Genomic DNA, 26,088 nt, shown 5'->3' on the forward strand with positions numbered 1-26,088 from the left:
TTGACTCAATAACTTTTAGGAATAAATTGAATCAATCCCTGAAGGGAGGAGTGAACGGGTAGAGAACGAAAGTGCAGGGAAATGAGACGAACTGGATAACTTTTCCAATGTATCTGTGGTTGCCCAGGAATCTCAGTGGGATATTAGCGTGAAGGTTCGGGTGAAAAGTAGCAGTCCTAAAAAGTTGACTCTCTCTTTGCAAAGGCACTGGCACTGCATTTCCAGAGATAGCAAGAACTGCCGATGCTGGTGCCAGGGCTAACACAGTGTGGAGAAGGGTCCCGACCTCCAGTGTCAACTTTCCTGCTCCTCTGATGCTGCCTGGCCTACTGTATTTCCAGCACGTTCTGCTTCTAGTTCATACTGTGCACATAAACGAACACAGGAAGAGGAAAGTAAATCGAGCTAAGCAATCACATCGGATGTTAAAAACAATACGGTATCTAGCATCTGCAGCTCTTGCTGTCTCTGACTGATGTATAGCCCACATCGGAGACTTAAAGGGTGGCACGAGGGCTCGGTAGTTAGCACTGCCGTCTCATAGCTCTAGTAGCCCGGGTTTAATTCCACCCGCAGGCGACTGTCTGTGTGGAGTTTGCACATTGTCTGTGCGGGTGCTCCGGTTTCCTCCCACAGTCCAAAGAGGTGCAGGCTAGGTGGATTGGCCACGCTAAATTGCCCGTAAATTCAGGGGTGTTTAGATTAGGTGGGTTAGACTTGGGGAAATGCAGGGGGAGGGGATTGGTCTGGGTGGGATGCTCTTCGCATGGGCGGCGGGGACTTGCTGGACCGAATGGCCTGTTTCCACACTTGTAGGGATTCTGTGATGTTAAATGCTGGTTAAGACGCGAGCGCAGACTTGGGGACGATAAAGGGAAATGTGACATGATTTTTGTTTTTAATTGTCCTCCCAGCATGAAGCTTCGCCCGGTCCTGTGGTAACTTCTTCTGGGCGAATATTGGGAGCAAATGGCTTGTGAGCTGAAGAATGCTCCAGGTACCTGAACGTTACAAGGTAAGCAGGGACTTGACATTGGGGTTCCAAAGTCATTCGCGAAACCGCACCCCTCTCCCTCCCCCGGGGGAGGCTGTACAAAGCACCTCCACTGTATCTTCAACTCCCCTCCCAGTTTCTGTTTCAAGCCAGCTGTCGGGAGCCACGTGATTTTCTGTAAGTCTCAGCATGGATTCCCGAAAAAAACTGCGAGAGGAGCTGCTTTCAGTTTCGGTGCGAGTGTCGTTAAGCTTCATGCCGCTGAATGGGGCTTTTGGTTTGTCCCGGTGCACGCCGGCTTGGATGGGGAGCCGTTGACGCTAGGGTACGTAGAAGGTAGACAGTCTTTAACCCCCGACTGCTCTGGTTAGGGGCACTTTTCACTGAATGCCGTGCGTTTGAGCTGTCCAGCCAGACCAGCAAACTCCCAATTCTCCAGCCGGCTTCCGGAGAACTGAGTGGTTGTCAGAGCCGCAAAGAAGCCAGTGATTGTTTCACGTTTGTTTGTTTAAAGCTTGTAGACATGCAAACACGCCGGCATTGTTTTTAAATCTGTAGATGTTACGGAAGTGGGACGAAGCTGAAGCTAAACTTCAGTCGCTGGTCTCCCACGGACAGAAACGATCAAGAAAGAGCGCGTGTAAAACGAGGAACGACAATGGGATGAGAGAATGAGGCGCAGAGGTTGGCAACAAACAACAGTAAGATGTAGGGAAGTTGGCTTGCGGAATGATTACAAGTTTTAGAGACAGGAATGTGAAGATGGACTTGCTCTCACAAGTTACAGAGTTATCAGTGCTGGTTTGATAGGCGCTGGCAATGATTTTGAATCGGCATTTTCTTTGTGACCGACGCGTGGTGCTGATTTAGGTTTTGTCCCGGAACCTTTGTGAGCCACTGTAAATTGGGACTGTAGGGTTTGGGCCCAAAGTAGGAACTTTCACGATCATATAATGCTCATATGATCATGGGATAGAAGTGCTCATGTGTGGTGAACAGTTCTTATAATAATATCAACAGAAGTGGAGTCTTCCCATCCGTGCTCTTTCCTTTTTATTTTCTCCCTCCGTCTGTTGCATTGCTCTGCTGTTATTTCTCCTCTTCCCACTATCCTACCATGTCTCACAGGTATTGATCACCATCTGGCTATTGCCCACATTCAGCAACTCAGTATCCACGCATCCCAGACCGTTCAACATCAGAATGACGGGAATTGGGAGCAGTTTCTGGCTCCCAGTATTCAGAAGCTGCAAGCCCACCTGCAGTGTCCATTTGCTGTACTTCTGACTTGTGTCAGGACTGAGGCTGGAGGAGTACAGTGTTGTTGTAGTTCCACTGCTCCTCAAGTCACAGCCAGTGTTCTGTCTAAAGAGCAAGAGCTGTGTAAAAGTGCAGTCACTCTGAGGGTCCACACATCGGCGTGTGAATTTACAGTTCCTAAAACAGTTAGTGGGAACACTGATCACAGAACATAATAACGACACTTTTTTCCAGTGACCAATTAAATACCTTATTTTTAAACAATATATTTCAATCAAGTTTCTTCATAAGCACAATTATAGGTTCAGTGTTAGGCAAAACTTAGTCACTCAAGGTGTAATAATTAGTTGACATACAGAGACAGTAATATAGACATATAAATGGTTATTCATCTAAATCAATGCGTGTCAAAGGGCAAACCCTTCAATGGTTGGAGTCATACCTGGCACATAGGAAGATGAGATAACAAGGTGTGGAGCTGGATGAACACAGCAGGCCAAGCAGCATCAGAGGAGCAGGAAGGCTGACATTTTGGGCCTAGACCCTTCTTCAGGAAAAGGATCTGAAGAAGGGTCTAGGCCCAAAATGTCAGCCTTTTCTGAAGAAGGGTCTCTCCACAAGGGCATTGTGGATCCACCTGCAGTACATGGACTGCAGCAGTGCAAGAAGACTGCTCACCACCATCTTCTCAAGGGCATCTAGTGGTAGACAATAAATACTGGCCAGCGAGCGATACCCATGTCCCATGAATGAATAAAGAAATTCCCAAAACACACTTACACACACACACACACACACACACACACAGACACACACATACACACACACACACACTTACACACACACACATACACACACACACTTACACACACACACACTTACACACACACATACACATACACACACACACACTTACACACACACATACACACACACACGCTTACACACACACATACACACACACACTTACACACACACACATACACACACACACATACACACACACTTACACACACACACATACACATACACACATACACTTACACACACACATACACACACACATACACACACACATACATACACACACACACTTACACACACACACACATACACATACACACACACACACACTTATACACACACACACATACACACACACACTTACACACACACATACACACACACACTCACACATACACACACACACATATACATACATATACACACACACACACACTTACACACACACACACACACACACATACACACACACACACATACACACGCACACACACACACACACACACACACACACACACACAGGTCAGAAAAAAAATTCTCTGCATTGATTGGTTTTCTGAAAAACAAACAGTATGGCTAAAAGTTTATTCTCAAAGGAAAAAGGCTAAAGCATTGAATGTTTTCGAGTCCTAGGATCGCAGAGATTTGTGAATGGACCAAAATTTGGCAGATGAAGTTTAAAGCAGATAAGTGTGAGGTTATCTGTTTCGATCAGAGGAATAAAAAGGCAACTTATTAACCAAATCGAGAGAAACTTCCCAGTGTTTAGGTGCAGTGGGATCTGGGAATCCTTGTGCAGCTAAGAAGGAAGGCAAATGAATTTTGGCGTTCATTGCTGAAAAAATTGAGTAAAAAAAAAGACTAAGGAGGAGTTGCTGCAACTGTTCAAGGCATTAGTGAGACCAAACCTGGAGTACTATGTATAATTTTGGTCCGCTTACTACAGCAGGAATGTAATTGTATCGGAGGCAGTTCAGAGGATGTTCCCTAGATTGGTTCCAGAGATGATGGGATTGTGTTATGAAGGCAGATTCAGTAGCTTAGGCCTATACTGTCTGGAGCTTAGAATGAAAGGAGATCTGATTGAAGTACTTAAGTTGCTAAAGCGAATTCACAGAGTAGACATAGAAAGGATGCTTCCTGGTGTGGAGTAAAAAGAAGAAGAAGAATCATAGCTTTAGGTTAGGGGATAGCAGATTTAAAACAGAGATGGGGAGAAATTACTTTGCTGGAATAGCCACGAATCTGTGGCATTAATACGGTAGACTATGGTGGATGCTGGACCATTGAATAAATTTAAGGAGAAGTTAGACAGATTTTTAATTAGTAATGGACTGAAGGATTATGAAGAGTGGGCAGGAAAGTGGAATTGAGACTGAGATGAGACCATGCAAGATCATATTAAATGGCAAAAGAGGCTTGAGGGGCTATATTGCCTTCTCCTGATCCTACTTATGTTCTTATGCTGTTTCTCTGATCTTGCAACATGTACGGTCAAGTCGCTAACCATACCCAGTTGTTTTGTTGATGTAACTTCCTCACAAAATTTGATGTTCTTTCAATTATCCTTTCAAAATAACAAATGCAATTCATCCAGAACTGAGGTAGAGTTTCCCTTTCATAAATGGGAGAAATCACCTGGGAAGCTTGTTCACAGCAAACTTGCCTCCAATTCAACTCGTTTTCAGCAGCCTTTTATGGAACTGAATCAGATAAAACAAAAACTTTCTACCAACCAGTCACTGTTCAAAACACCCCCCAGCAGGATCAACAGCAAAGCAAGCATTTAACAACAGTCATGTGATTGTACTAATGAAACAACCCTGGGAGATTAGCCTGGAATCCAAAATGGCATTTCAGTTCTGTACTGAAGGAGTGCTACTTTGTTGGAGGTGATTGAGATATTAAATAAAGTCCAATATGATTCCATGACATTATTTAGAGGAAACTGCAAGATATACCACATGTCCCGAACAATGTTTTTTCGTTGGACAACATAACGGCACAGATGATAGAGTGAAACTGCCAATGCTGGAGAGTCTGAGATAATAAGGTGTAGAGCCGGATGAACACAGCAGGTCAGGCAGCATCAGAGGAACAGGAAAGCTGACGTTTCCAGTCTGGACCCTTCTTCAGAAAATGAAGATTTGCCCCTAGCCTTGTATACCTTGGCATCGCAAGTGCACATCTAAAAGCTTTATGAATATTATAAGGGTTTCTGCCTCTTATCACCCTTATTGGCAGTGAGTTCCAAGGTTCTTCATTTTCTGAAGAAGGGTCCAGACTTGAAACGTCAGCTTTCCTGCTCCTCTGATGCTGCCTGGCCTGCTATGTTCATCCAGCTCTATACCTTGTTATAACAGTACAGATATTCTGTTGAGTACTCTGTATTGAATCCCTGCTGTTTGAGGGATTTAACTTTGTACAAATTTGGTGCACATGTCCAATGACGTATCTGCACTTCAAAAGCATTTCAATACTTTAACTAAAAAAATGCTTTGGATTATCTTGTCATGAAAATCCTAACATAATTGAAAGAGTTTTTCCTTTTAGTACCCTTAAAGAGAAATAAGAGAAAAATTTAGTAATATCCTGTGAAGAGATTATATTTATCTATGTGGTTTCATAATTTCTTAAAGGTGGAGTCATAGGAAGATAGGATTGTGAAGAGGGCATTTGGTACACTTGCGTTTTTTGATTATTGTATTGAGCATAGGAGTTGGGATGTCATGTTGTGACTGCAGAAGATATTAGTTAGGCCACTTTTGGAATATTACATTCAATTTTGGACTCCCTGCTATAGAAAAGATATTGTTAAACTTGAAAGGGTGCAGAAAGGATTTATGAGAATGTTGCAGGGTTGGAGGGTTTGAGTTATGGGGAGAAGTTGAATAGGCTGGGGATTTTTCCCTTGGTTCGTCAAAAGCTGAGGGATAACCTTATAGAGGTTTATAAAATCCTGAGGGTCATGGATAGGGTGAATACCCAATATAGGAGAGTCCAAAACTAGAGAGCACAGATTTAAGGTGCGAAGGAAAAGATTTAAAAGGGACCTAAGGGGCAACATTTTAATACACAGGTGGTGCATGTGTGGAATGAGTTGCCATAGGAAATGTAGAAGGCTGGCACCATTTCAACATTTAAAAGGATGGGTACATGAGTAGGAAGGACTTAAAGGGATATGAGCCACATGCTGGCAACTGGGGACCAGATTAATTTACGATATCTGGAGTTGGCATAGTTGAGTTGGACCAAAGGGTCTGTTTCTGTGCTGTACAGCTCTATGACCCTATAGGTGAACTGGAGTCTGCATATTGCACCATGATGGTGCTTTAAACAGAAAGATGAACTACAACTATCGTGATTATTAGGCATGCATTGTGAAAGTCAGTAGTCTTGCGACATGTTTTGCTGAGAATGCACTTATATCAGGCACCATCCAATTAATACATAATTATCTGGTTTAAATCAATTTGATTCTGTTTTCTAGTAGCCTTGTATACCTTGGCTTTGCAAGTGCACATCTAAAAACTTTATGAATATTATGGGGGTTTCTGCCTCTTATCACCCTTACAGGCACTGAGTTTCAGATTCCTACCACTGTCTGGAAGAAAATATTTTATTGATCTTTTGCTTTTTGTCAGCCTCCTCTCAACCTTTTCTATGTTAAATGGCAAACTCAAATGAAAATTATTTGTTTTGAAACACTCAGATGATCACAATATTTCCTATTGAAAATAGCCTTCATCAGAAAGTATATCCTATATAAAGTAGTATCAGTGATAATGGGAACTGCAGATGCTGGAGAATCCAAGATAATGAAATGTAAGGTTGGATGAACACAGCAGGCCCAGCAGCATCTCAGCAGCACCCTCTCTGATGAAGGGTCTAGGCCCGAAACGTCAGCTTTTGTGCTCCTGAGATGCTGCTGGGCCTGCTGTGTTCATCCAGCCTCACATTTCATTATCCTATATAAAGTATATGGTTGAGGTTTATATAGTATCAAAATATACACTTCACTTACAGAAAATAGCTTTCAGCTGGACAGACATGGGAAATATTTTTCTTTGAAATACCTCCCTGGAAATATATTTCCCCATCTCCTGTTGAAAGAATCTTTCCTTGGAACATCTAAGGAAAATAACTTTCGGTATAACATGTCATGGAAATAACTGCCCCGGAACATCTCCTTCAGAAAGTATATTTTCCTGTGTCACCCTATACATGGAATTGCACAGAATGTACATGGAGAAATAGGCCATTCCATCTAATCAGTACATTTCAGTGTTTGTATTTCACCTCAACTTCCTTTCATCCTTCCTCATGTATATATCAGCGTAACTCTCCATAATGTTCTCACTTATTTGCTTATCTAGTTTTCTCTTAAGTAAGTCTGTGCTACTTAATAAACCATTTACATTGCACCATCTTTTCATTTTCTGAGTGAAGAAGATTTTTTAAAAATTCTCAATACTTCACATTGATGGTCCCCAGTTTTGCTCCTCTCTACCCCACAGAAACATTCTTTCAGTCTACTAATGTACCAAGTCTAACTCCCATGCCACCCGGCACCACACACAGTAGCAGCAGTGGGTACCATCTACAAGATGCAGTGCAGCGCCTCATTAAGGGTTTTACAAACTCATGCCCTCTATAATTCCATAAGAGCAGGAGAACATTACCATTTTGAACTTAACCACTAAGGACACACACCATGAAAGAAATGGAAGAAACTCAATCAAAACCTTTCATTACTTTCAAGAATTCCATTAGCCTCCCCTTGGACTTCCCTTTTTAGGAGAAATAAATATGAGCCTGTTCAGTATTTTTTGATATGTGTAATGTTACACTTCTGGTATCATTCTTGGAAATTTTCTTGCATCCTCTTCAATGCCTCTGTGTACATCTGTTCTAGAAACTCTAACCAGAATTGTGCACGGTGCCCCCTCCATGGTTCACCACCTTGACCTGGTGAACAGGCTTGTGTGCTTTGACCATTCCTTGAGTGATACTGTTGGAAGGTTTTTACTCCTGGCAGCTCCAATTATTGGCAGCAAGGTGGGAGAGATGCCAGTCGAGTGTAGTGAGAAAAAGTCCTTGAAAGCAGGACAGGGCAAGGAAACGTATGAATCTCACTGGCAGCAAAGGCAGAAAATGCTGAAGTCACAGGGTTGCTGCTCTGTGATCAAATTCAGCACGTTGCTGAAATCTGAATGCCTTACCATCAAGACGATGCAGGTAATTACAGTGCCACAGATTCCCCATGTTAGGCAAAGCCACATAGAAGCTCTTGGAGCATTTCACAACAAGATCAAGCCCCCCAAATCAATGTCTAATATTTGTGAAGTATAATACTCTTCTCAATTATACATCACTAGAAATAAATCAGAATGCTTAGTTTGTGTCTTTTTCAATAGCATTATTAACTTATAATGCTGTTTTAGTGATTTATGTATCTACTCTACTCCCAGATCCCTGTGCTCATCTACCCCATTTAAATATGTACTTTGCAAGTAACATATAGCCATCTTATATTTCATAACAAAACAGTATAGCTTAACTTATCTATATTGGCATTATTTTGCCAGTTATATGTCCATTACTGCTATTATGAAAAGTTCCCTGCCACTTGTGGCTGTCCTCCTCTGTATTGACTCTCTCCCTTGATTTGATGCCATTCACATTAAGTTAGAAATAGAAATAGTTTTCAATATAGGCCCAGCACTGACTTGTTACCATCTATCACCTTGAGCAGCCACCTTTTCCTCATAGGTTTTACTATCACTCATTGCCAAGTCACTGTCCATTCTATTACCTGACTCTTGATTCTGAATGCTCTGACATTATTTATTCATCACTTAGGTGGTATCTTATCAAATGTCTTTTACAGATTTAGATGTATTACATCTACTACATTATCCTTGTCTACTGTCTTACCCCTTCAAAGAATTCATTTGAATTGATTATGCAAGATGTTCCTTTTGAAATCCATGTCAATTTTTCACTTTAGTTTCTGTAAGTTGCTCTATTTTCCCTTTTATTAGAGATCCCATTAACATTCCTACCATCAATGTTAAATTAACTAGTTGTTGAGTATTACAGCTCAGAAACAGACCCTTTAGTGCAAGCAGTCCATGCCAAACTTAATCCCAAACTAAGCTCGTCCCACCTTCCTGCTTCTGGCCCATATCCCTCCAATTTTTTCCCATTCATGTACTTACCTAAATATCTCTTAAACTTTGTAATTGTGCCCACATCCAGCACTTCCTCAGAAAGTTCATTGCAAACATGAACCAGCCTCTGTGTAAAAAAAAATTGCCCTTCATGTCTTTTTTAAAACTCTCCTCGCACCTTAAAATTGTGCCCTCTAGTCTGCAATTCACCACCCTTGAGAAAAGACACCTACAATTAACGCTATCAATACCCATCATGATTTTATAAACTTCTATAAGGTCACCTGTCAACTTTCTATGCTCCAGTGAAAGAAGTCCCGGCCTATTGAGCCTTTCCTTATAACCCAAACCGTCCACACCCAGTAACGTACTGGTAAATCTCTTCCGAGCCCTCTCCAGCTTCATAATATCCTTCCTTTAATGGGACAACCAGAACTGGACACAATATTCCAGAAGAGGCCTCACCAATGTTCTGTACAACCTTACATGACTTCCCATCTCCTGTAGGCAAAGGTCTGAGAATTGAAGGCAAGTGTGCCAAATGCCATTTTAACCTATGTGATGGCTAATAGTGTCTAAATCTTTTGTAATTATTGGTATACTGTGAGTTATTTGCCAGTTCTCTGACACAGCACCTTTATCTAATGAATGACAGACTACGTGGAATTGTGCCTCTGCTATCTCTTCCCCAACGATTTTAAGACATATGATTGGAATCTGGCCAAAACATGAGTTCTCTGTCCTCTGATTTTCATTTCTTAATTTCATACTTCTCTTTTGTTTTATCATTTTTTTTGTTGTGTTATTTCTATTCTCATTGTCTAATTGTACTCCCTCGTAAACACTGAAACAAAATAATGACTTAATACTTTTGTCATAGCATCTACTGCCCATGATTTTACTGTATGTTTTAGACTTAAAGGTTCTACTCTGTGCTGACTTACTGTTCATGCACCTGTAGAATGTATTATTATTCAGTTTTATTCCATGATCATTTAATTTCATAGTTCTCTCCGGCTGGATTTATTTTTAACTTCTGCCCTCGTCAATTCTAATTTTCCCTTATCATGCTATTGTCCATTATTGCTTAGTGTGTTTCCTTTGATATTCTCAATTTTACCTTCATGCTTTAATGCAACCATGTGCTTCACTTGAGTTAATTTTGAGGTTCCTGTTTGATTATGGCATATATTTTTCACAGATGCTGTTTACCATTATCCTGCACAATTGCTCACCAATATAACCCATTCTATTTCCCCACGTACTATCTTCAACCCCATACAATCAGATTTCTATAAACTATTTTTGTGGTCCCTATCAAGCCTATGTCATTCTCAATTATTATTTTAGTTTGAGATATAAAAATAGACTGTACAGACAATGACTTTTTTCACTGCAGTGTAGGAGGTTGAGGAGTAGGTACCCTTGTAGAGGTTTATAAAATCAGGAAGGGCATAGAACATAGAACATAGAACAGTACAGCACAGCACGGGCCCTTAGGCCCACGATGTTGTGCCAAACTTTTACCTAAACCTAAGGTTTATCTAACATCCACCCTTACCTTACACAATCATCCATATACCTATCTAATAGCTGCTTAAATGCCCCTAATGAGGCCCACTCCACTACCCTCTCCGGCAATGCATTCCATGCCCCTACCACTCTCTGAGTAAAGAACCTACCTCTGATATCTCCCCTATATCTGCCTTCACTCACTTTAAAACTATGCCCTCTCATAATATATACCTCCACCTTTGGAAAAAATCTCTGAATGTCCACTCTATCTCTACCTCTAATCATTTTGTACGCCTCTATCAAGTCACCTGTCACCCTTTGTCGTTCTAAAGAGAAAAACCCTAGCTCTCTCAACCTTTCGTCATAAGACCTTCCCTCCATTCCAGGCAATATCCTGGTAAATCTCCTCCGCACCTTTTCCAATGCTTCCACAACTTTCCTGCAATGAGGTGACCAGAACCTGACACAATACTCCGGATGTGGCCAAAGCAGGCTTTTGTATAGCTGGAGCATAACTTCACGGCACTTGAAATCAATCCTTCTATTAATGAAAGCTAAGACACCTACGCCTTCTTAACAACTCTATCCACCTGGGTGCAGCTTGCAGGGAATTATGGACATGAACCCCAAGATCCCTCTGCTCCTCCACACTGCCAAGAATCTTTCCGTTAACCCTGTATTCTGCTTTCAAGCTTTTTCTTCCAAAATGAATCACCTCACACTTTTCAAGGTTAAACTCCATCTGCCACTTCTCAGCCCAGCTCTGCATCCTATCAATGTCCCTTTGTAATCCAGAACCGCTGTCCGTACTGTCCACAACTTGACCCACCTTTGTATCATCCGCGAACTTATTAATCCACCCTTCCACTCCTTCATCCAAATCATTTACAATAATCACAAATAGAAGAAGATCCAGAACAGATCCTCATGGTACAGCACTTGAACTGAGCACTGTGTTGAATACCACTAACATCCTTTGTCTTCTCAGGGTCAGCCAATTCTGATTTTAGTCTACCACATTTCCCCCATCCCATGCCTCCTTACTTTCTGCATGAGCCTACCATGGGGAACCTTATCAAATGCCTTACTTAAATCCATATATTCCACATTCACTGCTCTCCCTTCATCCATGTATCTGGTCACCTCTTCAAGGAATTCAATAAGGTTTGTGAGGCATGATCTACCCCTTACAAATCCATGTTGACTATCATGAGTCAAACTGTGACTTTCCAAGTGATCATAAATCCTATCTCTCAGAGCCCTTTCCAACAATTTGCCCACCACTGAAATAAGATTAACTGGCCTGTAATTTCCGGGGTTATCCCTATTCCCTTTTTTGAACAAGGGAATGAAGTTTGCCACTCTCCAATCTTCCAGCACTATACCTATGGACAGTAGGGATGAAAAGATCAATGCCACAGGCCCTGCAACCTTTTCCCTCGCTTCCCATAGAATCCTTGGATAAATCCCATCAGATCCGGGGGACTTACCTATCTTTAAGCTCCTCAAAATTCCTAGTACATCTTCCTTACTGATATCCACCTCCTCTAGCCTACCAGCCTGTTTCGGACACCCCTACAACTAGGTCCCTATCAATTGCGAATACCAAACAGAAGTATTCATTAAGACGTCTCCTATCTCTTTGGGCTCCGTGCACAAATTTCCTTTACAATCCTTCATTGGCCCTAATCCTTTCTCTGGTCATCCTCTCATTCCTCACGTACATGTAAAAAGCCTTGGAGTTTTCGTTGATCCTATCTGCCAAGGTTTTCTCATGCCTCCTTATAGATCTCCTAAGCTCTTTCTTCAGCTCCTTTCTGGCTAACTTGTATCCCTCTAGAGCCTTTTCCAATCCTTGTTTCCTAAACCTTATATAAGCGTCCTTCTTCCTCTTAACTAGTAGTTTGACCTTTCTTGAGAACCAAGGCTCCCTCACTCAACCAACATATTCATCACATGCAGTATGCATTCCTTAAACAATCTCCACATTTCTATAGTGCTCTTCCCTGACAACAACTGTTCCCATTTTATGTTATCCAGTTCTTGGCTAACAGAATTATAATTATCCTTCCCTCAATTATAAACCTTACCCTGCTGTATGTACCTATCCTTTTCAATACCATTGTAAAAGTAACAGTTATGGTCACTACCTCCAAAACGCTCTCCTACCAACAGGTCTAACACTTGGCCCCCACCACCCAAGTCATCCTCCGACACTTCAGCAATCTACAATCTGACCCCACCACCCAAGACATTTTTCCATCCCCACCCTTGTCTGCTTTCCGGAGAGACCACTCTCTCCGTGACTCCCTTGTTCGCTCCACACTGCCCTCCAACCCCACCACACCCGGCACCTTCCCCTGCAACCGCAGGATGTGCTACACTTGCCCCCACACCTCCTCCCTCACCCCCATCCCAGGCCCCAAGATGACTTTCCATTTAAACAGAGGTTCACCTGCACATCTGCCAATGTGGTATACTGTATCCACTGTACCCGGAGTGGCTTCCTCTACATTGGAGAAACCAAGCGGAGGCTTGGGGACTGCTTAGCAGAACACCTCCGCTCGGTTCGCAATAAACAACTGCACCTCTCAGTCGCGAGCCATTTCAACTCCCCCTCCCATTCTTTAGATGACATGTCCATCATGGGCCTCCTGCAGTGCCACAATGATGCCACCCGAAGGTTGCATGATCAGCAACTCATATTCCGCTTGGGAACCCTGCAGCCCAATGGTATCAATGTGGACTTCACCAACTTCAAAATCTCCCCTTCCCCCACCGCATCCCTAAACCAGCCCAGTTCGTCCCCTCCGCCCACTGCATCCCAAAACCAGCCCAGCCTGTCTCTGCCTCCCTAACCTGATCTTCCTCTCACCCATCCCTTCCTCCCACCCCAAGCTACATCTCCATTTCCTACCTACTAACCTCATCCCACCTCCTTGACCTGTCCTTCTTCCCTGGACTGACCTATCCCCTCCCTACCTCCCCACCTATTCTCTCCTCTCCACCTATCTTCTTTTCTCTCCAACTTCAGTCCGCCTCCCCCCTTCTCCCTATTTATTCCAGAACCCTCACCCCATCTCCCTCTCTGATGTAGGGTCTAGGCCCAAAATGTCAGCTTTTGTGCTCCTGAGATGCTGCTTGGCCTGCTGTGTTCATCCAGCTTCACACTTTATTATCTTGGATTCTCCAGCATCTGCAGTTCCCATTATCTCTAACACTTTGCCCAGTTCATTGCCAAGCACCAAATCCAAAGTAGACTCTCCTCGTGTTGGTCTATCTACGTACTGTGTCAGGAATCCTTCCTGAATGCACTGGACAAAATCCGCTCCATCTAAACTATTACAACTAATAAGTTTCCAATCAATATTTGAAAAGTCACTCATGACTACAACCCTGTGACTTCTGCACCTTTCCAGTATCTGCCTCCCAATCCACTCCTCCACTTCTCTGCAACAATTGGGGGTTCTGTAAAAAAAACCCAAGAAAGTGACTGCTCTTTTCTTGTTCCTGACCGCAATTCAGACTGACTCTGTAAACATATCATTCCCAAACTGCCTTTCAGTAGCTACTATATTAGCCCTGACTAGCAATGCCACTCCGCCACCTTTTACCACCCTCCCTATTTCTTTTAAAGCATTTAAATCCCAGAACTTCCAACAACCATTCCTGTCCCTGTGTTACCCAAGTATCTGTGATAGCCACAACATCGTAGTTCCAAGTTCTGACCCATGCTCTAAGTTCATCCGCCTAATCTCTGATACTTCTAGCATTGAAGTACACATACTTCAAACCATCCCTGTGTCCATAATTACACACCATCGACCACATTTCTTTCTTAACGACCTCTCTCCCTGTTGTGTCTGTCGGAAAGCTGAATACGTCATCCTCTGAATTACAAATCTAGTTCCCCAAACCCTGCCAATCTATTTAAACCATCCCGTATAGCTCGAGCAAACCTCCCTCCCAGGATATTTGTGGCCTTCTGGTTCAGGTGCAACCCGAAAAGGTCCTACCTTCCCCAGAATGTGCCCCAATTATCCACGTAATTGAAGCCCTCCCTCCTACACCAGCCTTGTAGCCATGTGTTTACCTGCACTGTGTCCCTATTTCTTATCTCGTTATCACTTGGCACTGGTAGTAATCCAGAGATAACTACCGTGTTTATCCTGGACTTCAGCTTCCAACCTAACTCCCGAAACTCGTTTTTCACATTCTCAGTCCTTTTTCTACCGATGTCATTGGGACCGATGTGTACCATGGCTGCTGGTTGCGCACCCTCCCCCTTAAGGATCTTGAAAACATGATCTGAGACGTCATGGACCCTGGCACCTGGGAAGCAGCATACCATCTGTTTGTCTCGGCATTCACAGAACCGCCTGTCTGTGTCTCTAACTATTGAATCCCCCACGACAATTGCTCTCCTATTCTCCCACCTTCCCTTCTGTGCCACAGGGCCAGGCGCATTGCAGAGATGGCCTTCTCCTGGTAGGTCGTCCCCCCAACAGTTTCCAAAACGGTATACTTATTGTTGAGGGGAACGGCCACGAGGATCCCTGCACTGTCTGCCTATTCCCTTTCCCCCCACTGACAGTCACCCAGCTACCATTTTCCTCTACCTTGGGTGTGACCACCTCCTTATAACTTCTCTCTATCACCTCCTCTGCTCTATGTTCTATACCCTTCCTGATCTGGGCGGCATGGTGACTCAGTGGTTAGCACTGCAGCCTCACAGCGCCAGGGACCCGGGTTCGATTCCAGCCTCAGGTCTGTGAGGAGTTTGCACATTCTCCCTGTGTCTGCGTGGGTTTCCTCTGGGTGCTCCGGTTTCCTCCTGCAGTCCAAAGATTTGCAGGCTGGATGGATCAACCATGATAAATTGCCTGTCGTGTTCAGGGGTGTGTGAGTTATAGGGGGATAGGTCTGGGTGGGATGCTCCAATAGACGGTGTGGACTTGTTGGGCCGAAGGGCCTGTTTCCACACTGTAGGGAATCTAATCTAATCTATAAGGGTACCCCTCAACCTCCTATACTCCAGTGAAAAAAGTCATAGTCTTTCCAGTCTATTTTAATATCTCAAACTAAAATAATAACTGGGAATGACATAGGCTTGATCTGGACCACAAAAATAGAATCTAGAAATCTGATTGTACGGGGTTAAAGATAGTACAAGGGGAAGTAGAATAGGTTATATCGGTATGTTATATCGATCAGGTGAATGATAAGAGTCTTCTCCCTAGGATGGGGGAGAGAAAAACTAGGGGGCATATTTTTAAGGTGATAGCAGAAAGATTTAAAAAGGACATGAGGGGCAATTTTTTTTACCCTGAGAGTTGTTTGTATGTGGAGTGAACTGACAGAGGAAGTTGTGGATGCAGGCACAGTTATGCTAAGGTCACTTCATGAAGAGGAAAGGTTTAGAGGGATATGGACGAAGTGCAGGCAGGTTGGACTAGTTTAGTTTAGGAACATGGTTGGCATGGACTAGTTGGACTGAAGGGTCTGATTCCATGCTATATGAGTCTATGACTCTATTGTATATTATGGTCTCTGTTGCCTGGACATACCCATACTTTTACTTCCCTTAAATGTTCTCTCTTACTCCCTAAAGCTATACTTTATGGTGAACTCCTGTTGGGCTTTTTGTATACTGGTGTAGAAAGGGTTCTGTGAACATTGGAGGAAGTCATTTCATACCTTTTATCAATCTCTGCTGCCCAATAATTTTGGAGTATTTGAAATCCCTGATTATCATTCTAACTTGTTTGCATATTTCTTCCCCCAGTGCCCTTCCACTATTAGGTGGATCAGTCCTATTGGTGTAATTAACCCTTTATTATCTTTTATCACTATCCATATAGATTTTATTTCTATCTTGCATCACTTTCTTGAACTTCAATTAGGCTATCTCTCAAAATGCCTCCTAAAATAAATATATTTCCCTGCAACAATGTGTGAGAAAAATCTTTTGCAAAACATCTCCAATGGAAAAGGTATTCACTTATGGAAACTGGCTGGATTTCGCATTCATAGTAAACAAATTTGTTGGACATACATTTATCTGAAAAATATTAGCGGGTTTTTGTGAAGCAACAATTTGAAAGCCTTTCCAGCTACTCTGCCGAGAATTTGTGGCATGTGTAAACAAAACAAGCTTCATGTTGAAGAATCCTGACTAAGACATAGAATCAGAACGAGAAAGCCCAAGTTAAACACAGTCAATGTAAAGTTATTACAGAAGGGGAAAGGAAGAGGGGGGTGAACTACGGAGGGATTAAGGCAGAGAGATAAAAGAAGGAATTTTTAAATTATGTCCAACAATAATTAAACTCTGAACGAATGAGACAGCATGCTTGTAACAGTAAATTTTCAGGGCCAGTTAATATACTTGGAAGTAATTTTGTCTTATCGTTCTTCTGCAAATAAATGAATGGATATGCCCTATTTTTTCTTCTGATAATTTTAGTGGGTATTTATTAGATCAGTACCAGAAATTCACTCTCTTCAACTGTTTCAAGGCCAAACCCATCAATGAGGTGAAATTTGGGTCAGAACAACTTAGAATGCACCTTCCTGATTTCCGTGATTAACTATCCATATTTGGACACCAAAGTTGCTATCCAATTTACTCAATATTAACTATGTGCTGATTCAACAAGCTGTGTTTATATAGCAACTTTAGCAGTAGGACAAACCCACAATGCTTCACAGGAGAGTTATCAAACAAAATTTGAACTGAAGTGAAAAGCAGATATTACGGCAGATGAACAAAATCTTTATCAGATATGTTGGCATTAAGGAGTATCTTAATGGGATCATGTCATTGAGAAATGGAGAAGTTTAAGGATGGACTTCAAAGCCTAAGTGTATTGACCGTTGAAGGCACAGTCATCAACAGTGAAGTCATTCAAATCAGGAATGCTGAAGAGACCAGGATTCGAGGAGGCAGAGCTTTAAAGAATTCTAGAGGTGCAGGAGATTACAGAATTGGGAAAGGATGACACAATGGAGGGCTTTGAAAACAAAGATCCTAATTTTGACTATGACGTCAAAGAACACTAGTAGTACTGAAATGAAGGGAAAACTCTTTGCTGACTAGGGTCACAGGAAGATAGTCGTGATTGTTGGGGGCCAGTCAATTTAGACCACACAAATATGCTGCAGGAGTTCATTGCTCTTCAGCTGCATTGGCAATGACTTTCCCTCCGATGCGGGGTCAGAGGTGGGGAAGTTTGATGATTGGACAGTGTTCAGTTCCATCACAAATTCTTTAGATAATGAAGCTGTCCTTACTTGTGTGATCAGAACATTCAGATATGGGTTGATAATTGAAAGGTAACATTTGAACCTCATAAATGGAGACATCTACTTGACATCGAGTCGCATTAACATAATCAAATCCCTTACCATTAACATCCTGCAGGCCATCTAAGCTACACAGTGTGGAGTGTGATAGAATGTCCTCTACTTGCGTGGATGAGTGCAGTTCCAACAACACTCAAAAATCTCAATATCATCCAGGACAATCTCAATATCATCCAGGTTATTTGACTGGAACCCCACCCATTGCCTCTGCCACTGTTGTACAGTGCCAACAGTGTGTACCATCTACTAATTGTTACAGCAGCAACTCACCAGGACATTTTCACCAGCACCTGAGATCTGCAACCTTTCCTGGTGCAATCTTGACATGCCTTGGATGATATGGTCTATGGCAGGAACTTTGGGAGAATCTTATGAAAAGTCAGGCAAGGACTTTCTTAATGTCAGGAAAATTGCACTTCCCAATGGAGTCCCGGATGTCAGGACAAGATTCATGTTCATGAATAGCAAGAGACTATTAGTGCGGATTATCACTCATTATCCCCCTCACTGTGACTTAATCTTGCCTCATTAATGTACAGTTTCTGATCACCACTGACTGGAAAAATGCTAATAATTCCCTCCATAAGAACCTGAGCAAGTACCTGGCAAATCCAGTTTGCTGCTTGCTCCCCCTGACCTCCCTCTCGGATAGCTGATATCAACATTTCAAGACTTGCTTCATGACTACGCTGGCTACCCGCAGCACACACCTATAGATACTAGTTCCTGACACATGCCTGCCTCTCTGGACCAACATGGAACATCTCTGATTCACTTGCAGTGCTCTAGTGCTCTTCAATTGGAACATTCACCTTGGATCACACTTTCATTGCAAAGCTGCAGCAAGGACACATTGCATGCAAGAACTGACACCAGACTCCTGGACTGGATCAGGCGTTTTGCTTGTTCTCTTAGTGCTCAGTTACCTAGGGCCTGCCAACGGATGCTGACAGTCTCCTGCCTTTCTTTGCCTTGCCTTACCCTTTTGAACTTTGCCCCTTAGCCAGAGGTGTGAGGCTGAATGCTTTGCCTTGCATGTTAGCTCAGCCACAAACCAGCCTGTTTCTCCTAGTAACCAGCATTCATCAGTATAAGGGATGGACATCTCGCTGTAAAACAGTGTACCACATCAACATCACACCCACATTACGTGCCAGCAGCTCACAGAGCATGTGCTTCATAGCCTAAGGGGAGCGGACTTCAAGTGAAGTTGAGAGAGACACTTCTAAGGCAGGTTCGCAGCACTTTATGTCAAGAGTAGCCACTGATACAAGTCCAGGGATTTGGACTTGGTCACCCAGCCCCTCAGGCTGTTTTCTCATGAATGAGATGATGGCAGGGATTGATTGAGGTGAAAGCGCATGGTACAGAGATTGGTTCTGGCGCAGGCAGGGGAAATATGGCAAGGTGTCCTGAGTGAGTGACCAGGCAGCAGATTGGGCATGCAGAGTTGGTGGTGTAGAGCGATTGCGATAGGTAAGAGTGGGTGAGGGAAGATGTTTCAGACAACAGTGACAGCTGTAGAACATGATCCTTGGTGATGGGTGGCGACAGTAGCAGAGACAGAGTGAGTGTGAGGTAGCAGAGTGAAAGTGGTAGCGCTTGCCCTGCGAGAGAAGAGGGGGACTTTGACCTTCTTCCTATATGGCTGGGCATTCCTCCAAACAGGAGAGCTCACTGACCAAGGTGATGGAGAGAAACCCTCCAGAAAACTCAAGGAAAATCACACAGTCAACATACAGTAATATTCATTCCCAAGTTATGCATCTTTCAGATTTGCAAATATATCCTTCATTCCTGTTAGCTCACTATATGGGAATGACCTCCCCGACATCAGAGCTGGTGTACCTACACCACATGGGCTCCAGTAATTTAAGTAGATAGCTCAACAGCACCTTCTCAAATATAATTAACAACGGGCAATAATTGTCCATATTTCCCTGAAATTTTTGCAAAAGACATTTGCTAAGGTACCATGCGATGAGACTAAGAGAGCAGAGAGTAAGTGTTAAGTGTAAGTGACAGTGGGGAAAGTAATTAGTTTATGATTTTTCAGCCATATTATACCAAGGGACTGGAAATTGTAGAAGTCTGAATGTTGTGTGCCTTACAAAATGTACAGAGTAAAACATGTTTTGAGGCACATCAGAGTATAGTGGGAAATTTTACAGATTTTGCACTCCTGGTAACTTCTAATTTGAATTGTTCTCACTCTTGGTTTGTAATTCTGATATGACATATTTTGTAAATATTCAGAACACAATGATCATATTAAGTTGTGCTTGCTTCGTGGGACAAATTGAATATTATTGCAAGTTATGTAAGATTGAAGTTAAAATGTTTTTGCAATATTGTTTATGAATTTTATGAATAAAGTATGAACTTTGGAAAAATATTTGAGTAGAATCAAGGCCAAAGAAACTGCATAGAAGAGTTAGCGAGATTGTTTCTCCCCATACTGGAGGAAGCATTGACTAATTCAGGGTCAGCTCTTTATAGCTGTCAAGACATTGACTGTACATGGCAGAAAATAACTAAAGTGTTAGCCTTGGTTCAGTTGGAAGCATCCTTTCTGGAATAAATTTTCCTACTTTCAATTATACCTAACTCCCTTTTCTAAATTGTTATTAAATCCGTTTTAAAGCAGTGAGATTATAACGATCTGCGGAAAAAAATTACTCTTCATCTCACCCCGGTGCTTTTGCTAAAAACTGTGCATTTGTGTTTTTTGGTTCCTGAAATTTTATTCACTCCTAACAAAACATTTTTGAACACCTTCATTAAATGTCTTTTTAGCCATCTCTGCACTAAGGAGAACAACCGAGCTCATCTATTTACTTCATGTGACTGAAGTTTTTCTGGCCAGTTACCACTCTTAAATCTTCCCTCTGCCTCTCTAAGGCCTTGGCATTGTTTACCAAGTGTGGTGCCCAGAAATAATCACGGTACTCCAGCTGGGCTCTGACCAGCATTTTACAAAGATTCAGCAAGATGTCCTTGTCAATGTACTCTATCATGTGGAGTTGCCAGTGTCGGACTGGGGTAGACAAGGTCAGAAATCGCATGTCACCATAGACCAAGCTTTCACAGCGCTGCTCCTTCACCAGGTGAAGTGAAGAGAAGTGCACAAGCACAGAATTTATAGGCAGAGGGATCAAAAGATCATACAAGTTGTTTGATCTGTCTGCCTGTAAATTCTGTGCCTGTGTGCTTCTCTTCACTTCACCTGGTGAAGCAGCAGCGCTGTGTAGGCTTGTGATTTCACATAAATCGGTTGGACTACAACATGGTGCCATGCAACTTCTGATCTCATCCACCCCAGTCCGACACTAGCACCTCCACATCATGCTTTACGGCTTCAGACTAGGCTGTTTTTGATAGTGGTTACAGTTTGAGCTGTCAAGTGCCAAGTGTGGCTTTATGCAGATTTACCTCGATGCAAGAGTACAGCAATAGTAACTTCTTCTCACAGGTCAGGCAATAAATTCTTTCAAATTTACGCTGTTACACTGATATTATCATAAACCTATCAGTGCTAAATCATTGCCATAATACAGGTTCATTGGTTATTTTTTGAGGTACTAATACATTTCTGTATATTTGTACAATGTAAACCTTCCAAATTTTTATTGCAAAAATGCTAATAAATTATTATAATATGAAGATAATCATTTGCAGAAATGCAAGTTAGAGTCATACAGCATGGAAACAATTTAGCATGTTGCCCTCATTGGTCAGACCATTGATTATAGGAAATGGGACGTTATGTTGCTCTATACAGGGCATTGGCGAGGCCACTCTTAGAGTACTGTGTACAGTTTTGGTTGCCCTGCTATAGGAAGAATGTCATTAAACTGGAAAGGATGTCAAAAAGATTTGCAAGGATGTTACCAAGACTGGAAGGCTTGAGTTACAAGGAGTGGCAAAACAGGCTGACTTCTTTCGCTGGTGTGTAGTCGGCTAAGGAGTGACCTTATAGATGTTTATAGAATCTTAAGGGGCATAGATAAGGTTAGTAGCCAAGTTCTTTTCAGGGTAGGGGTGTCCAAAACTAGACGGCGTAGGTTTAAGGTGAGAGGGGAAAGATTTAACAGGGGCCCAAGGGTCAGCTTATTCATGCAGACGGTGGTGTGTGTATGGAATGAGCTGTGAGAGAAGTGCTGAAGGCTGAAACAATTACAAAATTTAAAAGACATCTGGACAGGTAAGTGGATAGGACATGTTCAGACAGATATTGGCCAAATGCAGGCAAATGGGACTAGATCAGTTTAGGAAACCTGTTTGGCATGGACTAGTTGGGCCATAATCTTGCAATTAAAATAAATTGGGATTATTCTAAACATGACCTAGTTCCAGAACAAATGAAGGGCCTATAAAACTCTACATTGCAAAGGCACAAGATAATAAAATGTGAGGCTGGATGAACACAGCAGGCCAAGCAGCATCTCAGGAGCACAAAAGCTGACGTTTCGGGCCTAGACCCTTCATCAGAGAGGGGGATGGGGAGAGGGAACTGGAATAAATAGGGAGAGAGGGGGAGGCGGACCGAAGATGGAGAGTAAAGAAGATAGGTGGAGAGAGTGTAGGTGGGAAGGTAGGGAGGGGATAGGTCAGTCCAGGGAAGATGGACAGGTCAAGGAGGTGGGATGAGGTTAGTAGGTAGCTGGGGGTGCGGCTTGGGGTGGGAGGAAGGGATGGGTGAGAGGAAGAACCGGTTAGGGAGGCAGAGACAGGTTGGACTGGTTTTGGGATGCAGTGGGTGGGGGGGAAGAGCTGGGCTGGTTGTGTGGTGCAGTGGGGGGAGGGGACGAACTGGGCTGGTTTTGGGATGCAGTGGGGGAAGGGGAGATTTTGAAACTGGTGAAGTCCACATTGATACCGTTGGGCTGCAGGGTTCCCAGGCGGAATATGAGTTGCTGTTCCTGCAACCTTCGGGTGGCATTATTGTGGCACTGCAGGAGGCCCATGATGGACATGTCATCTAGAGAATGGGAGGGGGAGTGGAAATGGTTTGCGACTGGGAGGTGCAGTTGTTTGTTGCGAACAAAGGCACAGTTGTTTTGACTGCCTTGCACTTTCATAGTCTAATTCATCTGGTCAAAATCATTAATGTGCAACCAGAATGTGGGGTTTTCAAAAGTGAAACTATTTTCAGAAATACTCGGTATTGCTGCTCAACACAAATGAATCCTATGGCGAAATATAAAAGAAAATACAAATAAGGAATCCTATATCTTCAAGTATTTGAAAATGTCATGTTACTGATTATAACTTTTTCTGGTAAGTTTGGTTCACATTTTAGATGTAGTGGGTTCTTGTTAGGTTTTCAATCAAACTGTTAAGAACCAAGGTTTAAACGGCAATCTAGAAGTAAGAATAAGTCAAAGTTGTTTGAAACAATTTGCTAATCAGTATCTGTACAGAGATGAAAAATATTTGATATTAGGTATGATTCTTTACAAGTTCAGTTGGAGGAGTCAGAGCGAAGAGGTGAGTTATTTTGTTCTCACAGAAGAATGTTGCCAGCAGTTATGTGTTTCTGATTTATGTTGGCAGCACCTGCTGTATTTTAGTCATTTGGCAAGAAATTATTGTTTTGTGATTTGGTCTTAAGCATGTTTAACTTTCCAACATGATCTTTCTCTGGTCATAAATGACAGAACTCTTATCTTGTATTCATCAACACTAGCAGTTTCTGTTAGCAGAATTGCATGTCGTGGTCATATCTATAAAAATAATAGATCAGCCATGCTTAGATTTCTGTCATGATATGGGATATTAATGATGAAAGAGTTTACTGCAGATCATTACCAGTAAACTGTAATTCATTGTTTTGTTTGTTTCGACAGGAGCTAATTTTGTTATTTGTGACTAAATAGCTGCAGCTATCGAAACATCATTTCCCTTCACGTTTCATAATTCTATTTCCTGTGGAAACATTTTATTCTATTTTGAAATATGCAAGAAACCAGCTCTGCTACTTACTTAGAATGAGGTTAGACTTTAGGGCAGGAAATTGAATTAATTCAGTACGAGTTTACACTGTGCAAGCACTGCCTGGGTTCTCAGAAGCATAGACAATGGTGCCTGGAGAGGCCACAAAAGAAGCAGTTACATTTCTTTTAACTCTCTTCAATGTAGAATCAGAAGGAAGAGAAACAGAGAATGTTGGTGCAACTCAGCAGGTCTAGCAGAGTTTGTGGAGAGAGAAACAGAATTAACGTTTTGAGTCCAATATGACTGTTCTTCCAAACTCAAGGTTTCTAACAAGATGACGAAAGGAATGGAACTGAGGACCAGGATCAGCTTCAAACTGGTGTGAACTGGTACTGTGGGTGGAGAGGTTGAGAGTGCGCATATAGCAACACATTGCATTGTATATGGATCTCAGGATGTGGCAGGAAGAGTTGTCTGAGGAGTGTTGTATATCACAGGGAAGCCTGGAACCTAGCTGGGTTCAAAAGTCGTAATATGAAAGATGAAATATCAGTTGAAATCCACATGGTGTAAGGCAGAACAGAAGACATTCACTAAGAAAAAATCTGTGGCTATGATAGCAGGTTTTGGCAAATGAATTATCAAACAGAATGGAACTCAAAAGCATTGAAGTTGATCAGGCTGAAAGATTAAAATGGAAATATACTGAAGCTGACATCTATTATTTAGAAATTTCTTGCAGAGATATTTCCTATTGCTAATTCAGTGATTGGGTTCTTTTTTGTATCTCTATATCACCATTCTCCCCAGTGTTGAAAATGACAATTTTTAGTGAAAGTTAATTTTGTTCAGTGACATGTAGTCAGTGTTGCAAATGTAAGTATGTTATAATGTGAACCCAGACTGGATGGTCCAGTTGGTCTTTCAATTCTTCTTAATAATGGATCAATCTCTTCTTTTCACTGTGAGATATCAGCAACAGGTCACTCCTTGAACATCTTGCTGTATTCATGAGAAAACCTTTGTTGCTTTTCTGAGTGATGCTTCCAGTGATCCAGAATTTAAAAATTGCTTTTGGTTCTTTGTGAAAGATATGTGAAACAGAAATAAAATGAGACAAACAGTCACATTACAAAATGGCATTAAGATGAGTGTTTTTAGTTGTGCCAATTTAAATGTATTCAGGATTCACAAAAGGATGGGTGAATTGAGAGCCCCATTACGGGTTCAGGAGTATGATTTTATTGCAATTATGGACACTTGACGACAGGGTGACAAGCCTGGGAACTGAACATTGAAGGATATTCTACATTTGGAGAGAATAGGCAAAAATACAAAGATGTTGGGAAAGTACAGATGTTAAGGCATGAGATCATTGTATTAACAGACAAGGTTCCCAATTACGTGCATAGAATGTAGAACCTATTTGACTGGAATTAAGGAAGCAGTGGTTTATAGGTACCAAACATTAATGGTAATGTACTAGCTGATCAAGAAACTAGAGGTACAGATAACAAGGGTTATGGGGTAACCATAGGTGATTTCAATTTAGACGTAGATTAGGCGAACCATTGTTATAGAGGAAAGATTCCTGGAATTTGTTCAAGAGGTTTTGCTGAAGAAATATATTGAGGAACTAACGATGACACATGCTTATTTTAACTATTGCATTATACAATGAGAAAGAGCTAGCTAATAATCTTGTTTCAAAATAATCTTTAGGAAAAAGTGACCATAATATGGTACAATTTGTCTTTGTTTGAAAAGTATTTAGTTTTAATCTGAAACTAAGGTCTTATATCTAAACAAGGGCTATTCAGAAGGTATGAGAAGAGATTAGATGCTGTGGATTGTAAAAATGTATCAAAAGCTTTGAGTGTACATTGGCAATGGCTAAGATTTAGAGAAATGACCCTTGCATTTTAAAAATAATTTGCCATTTAGGCAAAAGTGTGCAACAGGTAGAGTAACTATCTTCGACTTACTTTCTTCACTATTGGCAGTGAACAAGGCAGTCAGTAGTGAACAAAGGAAGTCAAA

The 26,088-nt window shown here is 42.0% G+C and overlaps 1 protein-coding gene across 1 annotated transcript in view; it reads left to right on the forward strand.

Annotated features, from left to right (window-relative positions):
* Positions 1–1,245: 1,245 nt before the first annotated feature.
* Positions 1,246–26,088, forward strand: part of nlrc5 (NLR family, CARD domain containing 5) — a 154,917-nt gene continuing 130,074 nt past the window's right edge. Inside the window, exon 1 of the mRNA XM_059651545.1 lies at positions 1,246–1,319. The gene's annotated coding sequence lies outside the window, so the exon portion shown is untranslated. The remainder of the gene's footprint in view (positions 1,320–26,088) is intronic.

Source organism: Stegostoma tigrinum, chromosome 16 (assembly GCF_030684315.1).
Source record: "Stegostoma tigrinum isolate sSteTig4 chromosome 16, sSteTig4.hap1, whole genome shotgun sequence".
Taxonomy (NCBI): domain Eukaryota; kingdom Metazoa; phylum Chordata; class Chondrichthyes; order Orectolobiformes; family Stegostomatidae; genus Stegostoma; species Stegostoma tigrinum.